Below are 13,298 nucleotides of genomic sequence, written 5' to 3' on the forward strand. Positions count from 1 at the left end.
ATACTCTCCCCCGCCCACCCTAGGCAGGACGTGACGAGCGAGACCCACCAGGGTCTCAAAGAGCTGGGTTGCCCCGTGTGCCATGTTGTGGCACTACGATGGCCGCCCTCTTACTAGTGTCCCCTGCGGGGACGTGTTGGTAGGCGTGCATAGTGCCAATATCGGCCCACTCACCAGCCTGCTTGCAGCAACATGCATGTCGCAGAAATAATTAGACAAGACAACTTTTATGTTGGAGAAAAGTAGCTGCAGGTTTATTAGCATATACACATGCCAACAAGGTGGGTTATCTTACAGGCGATCCAAAGGCAAGCCGCCCCTCGCGATATACCACCTGATGGGCCAATTTGCAACGTGGCATTAGCTAATCGTTGCTTAGCGGTTGTGGTGAGGAGATAGCCCCTCCCAAATCCGGTGAACCATTGGTCCACCCTCCAGCTAACGCCCCCCCCCTACGAGGGGCGGAGCATTCAAGCAACCCCCGGTTGTACAGGTTTCCAACCGCCCGTAGGATAGCGGGGCGCCGTCGCACCCCCAGGGTCCACCGCACAGACTTCTTGGGGATGTTAGGCCTCAGCATCATATTGTGCTCCTGAAGAGGGTACTCCCGGGTACCTTTCACCTCTGGATCGCCATGTAACTCCGCCACAGCCCTGGGTGTGGCGACCGTCGCAGCCAGGGCCCCCCACCAAGGCCGGCATTTCTCCTAGCTGTTCCTACTTGATATTACTAGGGTCTCTTCCCACTTCAGAAAAAACAGGTCCATGCCAACGTGGACCGCTAACCCAAAAGTCCAGCAACACCAAGTGAGTTTGGCTTGTAGCAAACATGTAAAAGGCCAAATCTCTGCTCAACATATTTACGCATGGCGCAGCAAACCTCGTGTGGCCAAATTCGCCTTGTGTTCCTCCTCTAAGGTGCATGCTAGCCCCAGAGCCCAGACGACTTAACAATACTTCTCCATAGCTCCCCGGCGACACAGCATGGTGTCACAGCAAGGTGGAGTGAAAGAGAGTGTGTTGCCTGTGGATAGGTACTGAAAACCTCCAAGAAGGGCAGACTGGTGCAGTCTACCCTGCTTGCTGACCCAGTGACCGGACACAGAAACCCGGTCCCTGCTAACCACCCGTGTGAGCCTTGATACTTCCACCAGGCCGGTGTCGGGCTATCATGTTTATGACACCTGCTTTGCTGAGATCCCTTAGGGGGATCCGCTGGGACCCAAATGTGTCCCTGCAAATACTGCGTCATGGACTAGGCCCCTAATGCCCATCTCCGTCCCACGAGGACATCTGAGAGCCTGATGCCCCATCACCTCTTAGGTAATGGCATAGGGCCCCCAGTCAGTCTGTGTGACCTGCATTACTTGAAAGTGACCAGGAATTGTGAGTGGCTGGTCCTGTCCTGTCGAGGCTTGTAACTGGCCGTTCCCAACTAGTAGTGACTGTCGTGCCATGGGAAGAGAGACATGAGCACGGGTGTCCCAGAGTACCGGCCCGGTAGGGGGGGAACTACCAGAATGCAACTTGCCCCATCTTCGGCAGTGGGAACGCCATCGAGTCAAATGACTGACTTGGCCGATCTCGAGGATCAACTCCTTGTCCATGCCTGCCCCCATCACATAATACATTAGTTGGGCAGCCCACCGCTGGTCGCAAGCTTCTCCATCAAGCGTATGAGGCCAGTGAGAGATTCGCACAGGCAACATCCCTAATAACACTGTGTAGGGATCTCCTCGTGTTAGACACTTGTGCAAGTCGCCCCCCTGTGCCTGGCCTGCGTTGTACCCTAGGAAGCTTAAACAAGCAGCCTATACCACTGTCTGTGCATCCTGTGGCACTATGGAACTAAAACATCCTCATCTTACTACCTGGTAAGTGAACACTGCCAGCGGAATCCAGACTATCTTACCTGAACACAACTAAATTGATACTGTCTGTGTGAAAAGCTTACCCAAGCACCTAGCCAAGGGCCCTCAACTGCGATTCAACCCCCGATGAGGGACGTATACTGAGGAAATTCCTGTCCCTTGCGGACCCTACACCAACAGACAGCTAAAGCGATTGCCTACATGGGCTACCCAGCTTGCACATGCAAAGGTGCTGAGAAGTTCTTGGTGATAGGCCACTAAGACAAAGCCTCCCTATTCTTACTTAGAAAAGGAGCGCTACCAAACCACAAGCCCAAATCCATGTATAGTCTATGCTTCCTAGTGCATGAGATAACTAAGCCACAGTAATAGCTATCTTGCATAGCCAAAACAAGAAAAGGCCGCCCCCCCATCCATATCTACCAAGGTGTCAACTGCTAAGTGTGACATTTCCATCAATACAGTGCACTATGAGTGACATAAAAGGACCAGAATAACACTATCGTGCCAGCAATCGAACAACGGAGCTGGGTAAGCCCCAAATCAGGTATAGGTATGAAGAGAGACGCCTCATCTTGAGTACGCCAACCCAGTCTAATATCAGAAAGACGCCGACCAAGCCTAAGTCTCTTAGATTGTTCTCCACCTGTGAGAGCGAAAACCCACACCAATGGTCGCACTACTGACCCACAGCGTATAGATAACCGAGCCTGGTATGCCTCCCTGCAAAGCTGCATGCTGCGCCGCCAGGGCAAAGTGTTCTACTCTTAAAACATCCTTGAGGTTTCTATAGATAAAAACTGAACCCCCAAGAGCAATTAGGAAGAGTCACCGAAAATATCCATGACTCTATAGCGAGTTGCTGCGAAATGTGTAGCAAACATGTAACCATCCCCGGATAATGTACGGAAACACAATCTGAGAAGAAAGAGTAAGCCCGGGCACTGTCAGTAACTCTTCCCATAGAGGGCGTGCAAGCGCTGGACTGTTTCAAATCCACTGCTTATCCAAACAGGGACCCCCAACTTGGATTCTAACCAGGACACCGATCAAACAACCGCGTGTGTGTTGTGTAGCGTTTGTACTCCCGCCACCGCCCCCTGTGCGATGTGGGTAAAGATGCGGTTCACCCCGCCTGACCCTGGTGAATGCAGCCCCTGGAAGTGTGGTATATAAATAAATAATACCGGATCTAGGTTTTACTGGACATAGCAATAACAGATAGCTCAATAAATAAGAGTCAAGATTCGAGGTAGTAGGAGTTTGCAGGTTTAATACAGCATAAAGGACAGGAACAGGACAACCTGCACAGGAATAGGATGGCAGAGCCCGGCAGCTGCCGGGGCTGGATCTGGGATGAGCGCGCTAACTTTAATAACAATACACAAGCATATATACTAAAACAGTTGCAATTGCAATACATACAATAGGCGGAGCAGTGGGTGTGGTCAATAGCAGTCGCGAAAGATAAGGGTGAAAGTAGGTGTAACAGGAGGCGTGTACATAGACATGTGATGTAAACGTAACAGAATATGTCATAAAGGGGGCGGAAACATGGAGGGGGCTACCTAAGGAGCCGGGACCTCTAACCTAATGGTGCGCGCAAACTGACAATGACGTGTTACTAGGAGAAGCTGGGGGCTATGAACTCTGCGCTAGGAGTAGAGACTGAAGTCTGGAGAGTCAGGGCAACATGTACCTACCACTATCTAGTATCTGATGTTTAGAGGACATGTTGATAGAAACTAAAAGTTATCGGGGTAAAGGCTAACAGACTCTAAGACTGGTGCATGCATTATTCTACATGTAGTGCGTGATGAAGAATATTAAATGACCATAAATACAGTATTTCTCTTACATGGAGACGTAAAGGCTAGACTGTGACGGAAACTATTGATGCGATTCAGTAGCTTAGGAATGCAAAGAAGGAGGGCTGGACTGATAACTAGAATCATAACATATTCTTGGCAGACTCGTAGGCAGAGCCAGGCTGAACCGGGCACTGTGGGGCAGGAAGTAAGTGAAGGGTCGAGGATACAGGTGGGGGCTGTATCGCTCCTCAGCGAGGGTTTCAGGAGACAGGAGCTGAATCTGGTGTCCGGGCCCTTTTGAGGCCTAGAAACGGGGACTTTACAATGAAATAACGTGCACACTGGGAAACGTGGCAACGTAACTTTACATAGGCCTGATATTCGTAGTATTCACGAGAACTGGAAACTGGCATACTAGGGATGGACACAACTGTAATTGCGTCTTTAATCGATCATGGGGAATACATATGCATATCAATCATGCACACATAACATAAGATGGGGAACACGTAGGGACACAGAACATGGCAAAATTTACTTTTCCACATTCCCTCCTTGTCACTACGTTTCCATCAGGAAACATCAATATTCATGATACCATCTATCATTTCATACAGTATCATTTGCTCGTCTCGAATTTTCTTGGAACGGGATTTAGAACGGGACTTGGGACTAGGAATACAAGAGGTAGCACAAATGCCACAAATCGCAGGGCCACATTGTATACAGAGGCAGCAACTAAATATGATCGCTACTGCAATACCCAGAAATGACAATACTTTCCATCCCCAGGCGGAAATTATATTCCAGAACCAACCGGACCATGTCCAGATGCCTGGATCTTGGTGTAACATATGGGCAATTTTATGGAGTCTGGTTATAGCTGAATAAACAGACGGTGCGTTATTAGGAATGAAAATGCAGCAACTAGATCCGATGACTCTACATGCCCCGCCCCTATCGGCCAGTATGACGTCAAGGACGAGACGATTCTGGAGCACGACAATTCTCATAAAGGATTGTTCTTCGGTTAAGTTACTTAGAGCAGAAGTAGTCTCAATCACTACTGCTTCGAGTGTTCTGGTTAATCTACGTATCAGTTTACTAGTCACAACAGTACCTAAATAGGGAAATACACCTTTATTGATATCTATGTATTGTTCTAGAGCAGTTTCAGTATAATCGGGAGGTCTCTCTTGTGTCTAGTATGTACTAGGTGGGAATTCCTATGGTAGTCAGGTGGGGCTAGAAAAACTGGTGGCAGTAGGAATGCAATGTAACAGGTTCCCTCCCAATCGAGGGGCAGACGAACATATGCGGTCTGACCACAAACAAAATAAGAATGACGTGAAGCTTTAAAAATAGATTTCCTACTGTCACTATACTTGACAATAGTAGTACAATCACTATGTCCTACATGTACGGAACCATTCTTTCTGACACATAATTCGCCTTTAACTGGTAGTACTGACATAGCAGGTAAGTCTGGAGTAGTATCAGACTGAACATTCAGGACCATGAAATTCGAAGAATAATTACCCAAATTATAAACTTCATTTTCTAGATCTAACCCTGTTCTGTGGGGAAGACCTTGCTTGTCTGGAAAACATGTACTGTTAAGAAAAGACATATCTGTTGAGGATGACGTTAACGTGGACCATGCTCCACATGAACCATTATGTGAAAATGGATAAGGAAAGAGTGGCAGAACTCCCTTCGGTGTCTGGAAAGGGGGGAGTCGACCACACACCCAACAATTAGTGGCATTGCTGGTCTGGTGTGAATAATGTAACATGCGGATAAAGGAATTATTACGCATAGCAAGACGATAAGAGAGTTCATGAGGAGGCAGATCACTAAACGTGTGCTCTACCGTAGCATTAGCAGACTTATTTACATGAGAAACTGGAAAACACAAATAAAATGCATAACCTGTGCAGGTAGTCATAAGGCTGAAAAACAATATGAAACTTAGAAAAACGATACATCGGATTGAGTTTTGACTAACTCTCTCACTATGGGGGTCTATTTTATACATGTCAGAAACCGGTCTAACCGTTTCACCTAGGGGAGGACTTAGACAATCAAACTGGCTGACTTATTTTACTAGACCTTAGTTTTAGCTTATACTCCTGTTGCGGAGTTTTCTCTAACAGGGAGGGTTCAGTATCATTGTCTTTTGCGGGACAGTCCTTAAGAATAGTACTTTGGCAGTCTTTCAAATCCTGGGAAATGTTCTTTAAAACAGGCTTTAGTCCGTAAAATTTCTTCACATGAGACAAATGGACCCAGCCCTTTCTGCCTTCCAGCTTAACGGCAGTACGGGTGGCCAGGAGGACCTGTCGGGGTTCCTTCCAGCGAGGCTCCAGCGGACTTGAACGATCAAAGTTCCGGACAAGAACCATGCATCCGGGAACGATTTCATGCGGTGCCACCTCGGTATTGTCTGGAAATGCGGCGGCAACCTGTGAACGACAAGAGTGTAGGGCAGACATCAAGGAAGCTAGGTAATCTGTCAACATATTACTTGAAACATCTGTAATACTTCGGGGTCTAGGTGTACCCCACATGTTAGGGGGGCGGCCGAATACGACCTCGTACGGGGACAGACCTGATCTGGAATGTGCGACCATGCGCATATAAAACAAAGCGACTGGCAGAGCTACTAGCCAGTCCACACCTTTCTCTTTACAAATCTTGGCAATACGGATTTTCAGGGTCTGATTATGTCTCTCTACGAGACCGGCTGCTTCAGGATGGCGTACACAATGGAACTTCCACTGGTACCCTAACAAAAGGGAAACGTGTTTCATAAGCTCAGATGAGAATGGCTGGCCGTTATCAGAATATACGACTCTAGGGAGTCCGTAGCGGGGGAAGAATTCACGAACCAACTGCTTGGCAGTGGTCGCGGCTGTGTAATCTGGAACTGGATATGCCTCTGTCCACCTGGACAAAGCGCATACAACTACAAGGACATACTTGAAACCTCGACATCGCTCCATCTGAATATAATCCATTTGGAGGACTTCAAAAGGGTGGTCAGGGGGCTGAAATCCACCTTGTTCCACCGGGACACTTTTACCTGGATTAAACTGGCAACATATCATACAAGTACGGACTTTCTGCTTGGCTGCAGCTCGTAAATGCTTATTGAACCAAATGTTCTGGATACTGTCTAACATAGCTTTTTCTCCTAAATGTGCTGGACTATGTGCGGTATTGATAATGACTTGAACCATAGAGTCGGGGAGAAACCATGTGGCTCTACCCTTCGTTACCCATCCCTGATCTGTCTGGACCCCTCCTTGTTCGGACCATTTCTTAATTTCATCGGGAGTAGCATGTAACTGGATATCTATGACATCTTGAGTAGGGTCCTTAACTGTCATACAGGTAGTTGAATCTGGAGTAGGTGTCTGTGTCGGATTAACTGACATGTCTGGAGTCTGTGCTGTAAGCTTGGCTGTGCGATCTGCTAGATCATTACCTTGAGAAATAATGTCAGTAACTTTCGTATGTGCTTTGCACTTCATGATAGCAATAGATGTCGGTAAATGTATGGCATCTAACAGAGCTTGAATAAGGAGACCATGCTGAATCTTGGTTCCATGAGAAGTCATGAAACCTCTCTCCTGCCAGAGCACTCCGAAGTCGTGTACAACTCCAAATGCGTAGCGTGAATCTGTATAAACATTAACTTTCAGGTTCTTGGCGTGTATGCAGGCTTGTGTCAGAGCAACTAGCTCTGCTGCTTGAGCAGACAGGGTGTCAATACGGTGTGTTTCTATAACTTCAGTGTCAGTAGTCACTGCATACGCGGCTACTAGTTCTCCTGTACTTGTTCTCATACATGAACCATCCACATAAAGTGTCAGGTCGGGATCTGGTAATGGAATATCTGTCAGATCTTGTCTTGGCTTAGTCATAATGTTAACTACTTCCACACAGTCGTGTGTGGCAGGATTCGAATTAACTGACGGTAACAGTGTAGCAGGATTTAGAACGTTGCAGCGTCTGATTTCTATGTGTGGCTGGAACAGTGTCAGTTCATAACCTGTTAAACGTGCAATTGTCAAGTGCTGAGTCTGTGTTCGGTTTAAAAGAACTTCCACGGAGTGTGGAACTTGTACTGTCAAGGAATGTCCTAATACTATGGAATCACTTTGTCTGATAGCTAGTGCTGTGGCTGCAACTGACTTGAGGCACGCAGGCAGAGCCTGGGCTACAGGATCTAATGTGCTCGAAAAATAAGCACAGGGCTTGTATTGTCCTGCTTGATCTTGTGTGAGAACAGATAATGCTGTACCTTCACGTTCTGTGACGAAAAGTGTAAAAGGCTTACTGTAGTTTGGTGTAGCTAGAACTGGAGCTTGGCATAAAGCTTTCTTTAACTCATTGAAACTAAGTGTATGTTCAGATGTCCAAGGGAGGACAGTCGATAGGGCTGCCTCCTGTGTCGTTAACTGTATCAGTGGTTTAGCTAGAAATGCATACTGAGGAATCCATTGTCTACAATAAGAAGTAAGGCCGATAAAAGCACGTACCTCCTTCTGTGTCTTGGGCTGAGGAAGACTCGCTATTAACTGGATACGGTCGGGTGTCAACTGCCTACCCCACTTGGACAGTAAGTGGCCTAAGTAGATCACTTGCTGGACACAGAATTGAAGCTTCGAAGGGGACACCTTGTGCCCCATCTCGGCAAGGAAATACAAGACTGTAAGTGATGCTCGCTCGCAAGCACGTTCAGAACGGGCTGTGATCAGTAGATCATCGACATACTGGAGCAGGACAGTGTCTTTTGGCATGTGAATATTGTCTAGTTGTCTCTTAAGTGCTTGACTGTAAATACTAGGACTTTCTGTGAAACCTTGAGGAGCTCGTGTGAACATATAGCTCCTTCCATTTAAACAAAATCCGAAAAGAAACTGGCTGTCTGGATGAATGGGGACACTGAAAAACGCGTTCTTGAGGTCTATGACTGTAAAAAATGAGGCTTCGGAATCAATGGCTGTCAATAGGGAAGAGATATCTGGGACAACTAAATACTGGGGAATAATACATTTATTGAGTTCTCGAAGGTCAATCACTAATCGATATACTGGGGGTGCATTTGGATCAGTACGTTTCATGACTGGAATGATCGGAGAATTACATACATTGGAGTCAGTTTCTACAACTACTCCTTGAGTGATGAGCTCGTCAATAATTTTGGATAAGGCTGTTACAGCCTCAGGTGGCAATCTGTACTGTCTGATTCGTGGTAACACTACACCTGGCTTGAGAGTCACACGATGGGGTGTGATTTGCATATAACCTACATCAGTTGGACCTTGCGCCGATAGATGCTGCGGAACATTAGACAATCTCGGATCAAAATCTCGTAATACATAGTGACCCTTGAAGTCACGTAGAAACAGTCGTATTCCCTCTGGGGAACAACATATGACTGCACCTAATTCTTTCAGTGTCTTAATGCCTAACAAATTTTCTGGACATGACTTCGTAAGTAACAGATCAGTAGTGCGGGACAATGGACCTACTTCTAGAGTAACTGGCTTAGATATCTCGTTTACAATAGGCTTTCCTGAAAATCCAAGGGAAACATTTCTAGAGCCTGAGAGCGGAGCCCCTGGAACTTCGGCGTGACTGATGGTCGTCCTACTTGCCCCTGTATCAATTAGAAACTTTCTGTCTTTCCCTAGTACTTGACTATGAACATAGGGACCTTCTTGATCTACAGGAATCTCGATGAGAGGCAAGCCTACCTCCCTCTCTAGGCTGTTTCATGAATATGGCTGATACTCTGGATACTCAGACTGTGCATACTGGTACATCTGCTGTGTAACATGCTGTGTTGCAGCAATAGGCTGCGGTGCTGGAACTGTCTGTTGTGCATTCTGTGGCTGAGGAGTCTGTGAAACTTGTTCTTGTCTAGGCGGACGTGGTCTTTCTTTAGTTTTACCAGTAGCTATATTATGTTTCAGAACTGCACACTCGTTTATGAAATGACCTGGCTGTTTACAATAATTGCAGGTCCCTTTAACGGGAGCTGCAGGATGACTGGCTTGATTCGGACCCCTCTTCTGACTGTCTTGAGGAACAGATTGTGCAACTAGTACTTTCATTTTCGTGTCTTTCATACGTTTTCTCTCGTGATCTTGCTCTTCTCTGATTCTATTCTGGTGGTACTGGAGCATCTGTAACATCTGGGACGGGGTACTAGCTTGCCATGTACTTTCGACTTTCAAAACCCGATTCTTAACTTGTGGACTTGAATTCTCGACTAATTTAGTAACAAAAAGATGAGGGTACGACTCGCTACTTGTCTTCAAGCCACTGTTTATAATAAAACATTTCTCGAATCTAGAATAAAAATCACTAGTGTCTTCGTCTTGTTTCTGTTTACAGGCTGAGATTGCATCCCAGTCTTCCTTTTTAGTGGCTAATAATCTGGGCAAAACTTGTATTAACAGTTCTGGTAATTCTTTACATTTCTCTCCAAGACCGGTACCTGGTACTCGTATCTTATCTTCAGCTTCTAGAACTGCCCAATCGATCTTTTTCTCTCCCACCTCCCATTCCTTTTCCTTGAGTTTTTCATATATGCCTGCGGGCAACAGGACTTTTAGCATTTTAATAATATCTGGATACGTGTATTCTCCCATACGGAGCATGTCTTTTAATTCTCGGTGGAACCCTGCTGGATCTTTGTCGTGACAGGGAATTAATTTCTTCATTTCTAAGAGTTCCATCTTTGTAATCGGAGTGTAAACAAATACTCTTTGCATTTCACCATCTGTTGTCCTGACTGGGTGTACTTCTCGTAACGGGTTCTGTCTGTCTATGTAAAACGGTTTACTTTCTGGAGGTGAGACATGAACAAAATGCGGGTTCAAAAACATACTATATTTGTGGCGCTGTTCTAGAATGACACTAATTAAATCGGTACCTAAACCTTTCCATCTATACTGGAGTAACTCGTTCAGGACATCGTGTAACGGACCTGGATCAGAATGTTGACCCTCATACAATGTAATGAGGTGCTGAACCATATACATACCCACCAGTCGCTGCTCGGCTGGGGGCAATTTCAGAAACATTTGTGCCACTATTTCGTCTGGAAAAGTGGTAGAATCAGTAATCCATCGGACTGCTGATCGGACTAGTTCTTGTTCATGCATAGTACTTAATTCACTATAGCCGATTCGTGATTTCAGAATATGATCGGTAGCTTGAAATACTTGTTCTAGAGAACTTTGTTCTGGTGCTGGATGAGGAACAGTTTTCTTGTAGTCTAGACGTGAATGTCGGTCTGGAAATCTAGATTTTCCTACATACGCTATTCTGGCGGGATTCTCGTCGTCTACCTCTTCAGTAGAAGAGTCATTCTCTTTCTCGCTTACTTGTGCTGCTTTACGTTGTTCGTGTAACTTTATTATTTCCTTACGAATTCTCTTGTACATACTCTCTATACTACTGATAGTTCTGTGCTTACCCTCGGCTATATTATCACTCCACCTTGTCAGGATTCTCATTTCACTCGGATCTTTGGTCGGATAATCTTGTTCCCTTATTAAACAATTAATCAGAAACTTTAATAGCATGAGCTGGATTTCAGCTTTCCTCTGGGACATGGCTTCGCCAATACTTTCTGGATCATCCCCTGTACGGATGAAACGATATATTCTGTCTAGATCTTCTTTCATATTCGGTAGGGTATCCAAATACCCGGTCACCCGTCTTACACGGATGGAATATATAACTGTACTATCATCACCTGCAACTGGATCATAGCGGCATTCAGTGAGAGCTCGTCGGATATCTGCAACGGACTTATATTTGGGCGTACGCTGTAACGCACATTCATGTAACTCGACTAACGTTAAACGTTGGTGTGGTGGCGGGGTACCAGGAGGACCTCCTCCTGCGGCCCCTATACTGGAATCGTCGACTGATACTCTTCGTGCTGGCAGAGTGGCGGGAAGTTGTAATGTAGGCTGGACCGGGGGTACCGTAGCAGGTACTCCGGTGTCTGGAGGAGCAGGAATGGCATGATTTATAGGGACTGGCGGAACAGGATTTGCATATTCTGGAACCGTGTCGTCCAAGTAGGACGAGATGAAAATATCAGCTGCGGTCGGTTTGTGACGTAGCTTGGTCGGAACTAATGGTGGCGGAAAATTACTGGATGCCTCCGGGGTCGCTTTTGGCAAGCCCTCGGCAAGAAGAGGATACATACCCTTAGTGAGGGCATGCCTCTGTCTGTCTGACTGTTCGGTTTTGACTCGTTCACCTATCTCGATTAATTCCCTTTCGTGGGCTCGTTCTAAGGATTCTCTACTTAATTCTGACTTTCTGATTTCTTTTTCGGTTCTTTTATGAGATTCTTTGCGCCATAACTCGATGGCATCTTTCTGTGACTGTCTGGCTTTCTTTTTCCATAATGCTTCTTCTACTCGCATGATGCACTCGGCATCCCATGTACCCGATACGGGCCATCTATACTTCTCTTCTAACTGTTTGGTATACTCTACCCATAAATCTAGATACAATATGGCACTTATGCCATGCTTCTGATACATAAAATGACCTGGACTGTCCCTAGGCGGGACAGGAACTGCTTCTTCTAACAGACCTTTTCTAGTTCTTAACTGACGTAGTTTGGAAAACCACGGCATGACTGGACTGTAATCTAGACACAATACAATACACAATGAACACGATAATTACTCCACATTCATACCACGACATTAAAATACATGAAGAACATTTAAAATAACAGTTCGGACAGAATACTACCTGGAATACGGAAAACAGAATACATGAATTTTCTTGAGAACAGAACTGACTAGAACAGAAACTAGATGCACTGCTGAAACAGTACGAAACTTACCGGTCTCATAAAGAGACACGTCAGGACCCGCATCCACCGGAGTGGACACTTCGTTTTGGGATCTGTGTACCACCAAACCCCACGGACCAGAGACAATTAGATTGACCCTGTCTAGATACTCCCCAGCAACGGTACTCACCGGGCAGCAAGAACGGAAGGCCTCGGACTGGACTGGACTGCTTCGACGCCGGACGAACACACTTCGGACTTCTGTTACGGGTGGGCCTCCGGATACCTCGGACCTTGGACTCTCGGCTTGGGCTCTGGTCGGGACTCGCCGCGTTCCTCCACCGCCTCGTCTGGATGCTGGACCGCCACCTCCGTCTCCTCCGTGGGCCTGAGGGATACTTGAAGCAGAAATATCTGCACGTGGCCGGTATGGTTCCGTCACGGCTGCAGAGGGTCAGGGGGCCGGCGTGGCTTCACCGGCGCGTGGGGAAAGGGCAAGTCCCTGTTCGGGCGCCATTATGTGGTATATAAATAAATAATACCGGATCTAGGTTTTACTGGACATAGCAATAACAGATAGCTCAATAAATAAGAGTCAAGATTCGAGGTAGTAGGAGTTTGCAGGTTTAATACAGCATAAAGGACAGGAACAGGACAACCTGCACAGGAATAGGATGGCAGAGCCCGGCAGCTGCCGGGGCTGGATCTGGGATGAGCGCGCTAACTTTAATAACAATACACAAGCATATATACTAAAACAGTTGCAATTGCA

Source organism: Lissotriton helveticus, chromosome 5_1 (genome assembly GCF_964261635.1).
Source record: "Lissotriton helveticus chromosome 5_1, aLisHel1.1, whole genome shotgun sequence".
NCBI classification, from domain to species: domain Eukaryota; kingdom Metazoa; phylum Chordata; class Amphibia; order Caudata; family Salamandridae; genus Lissotriton; species Lissotriton helveticus.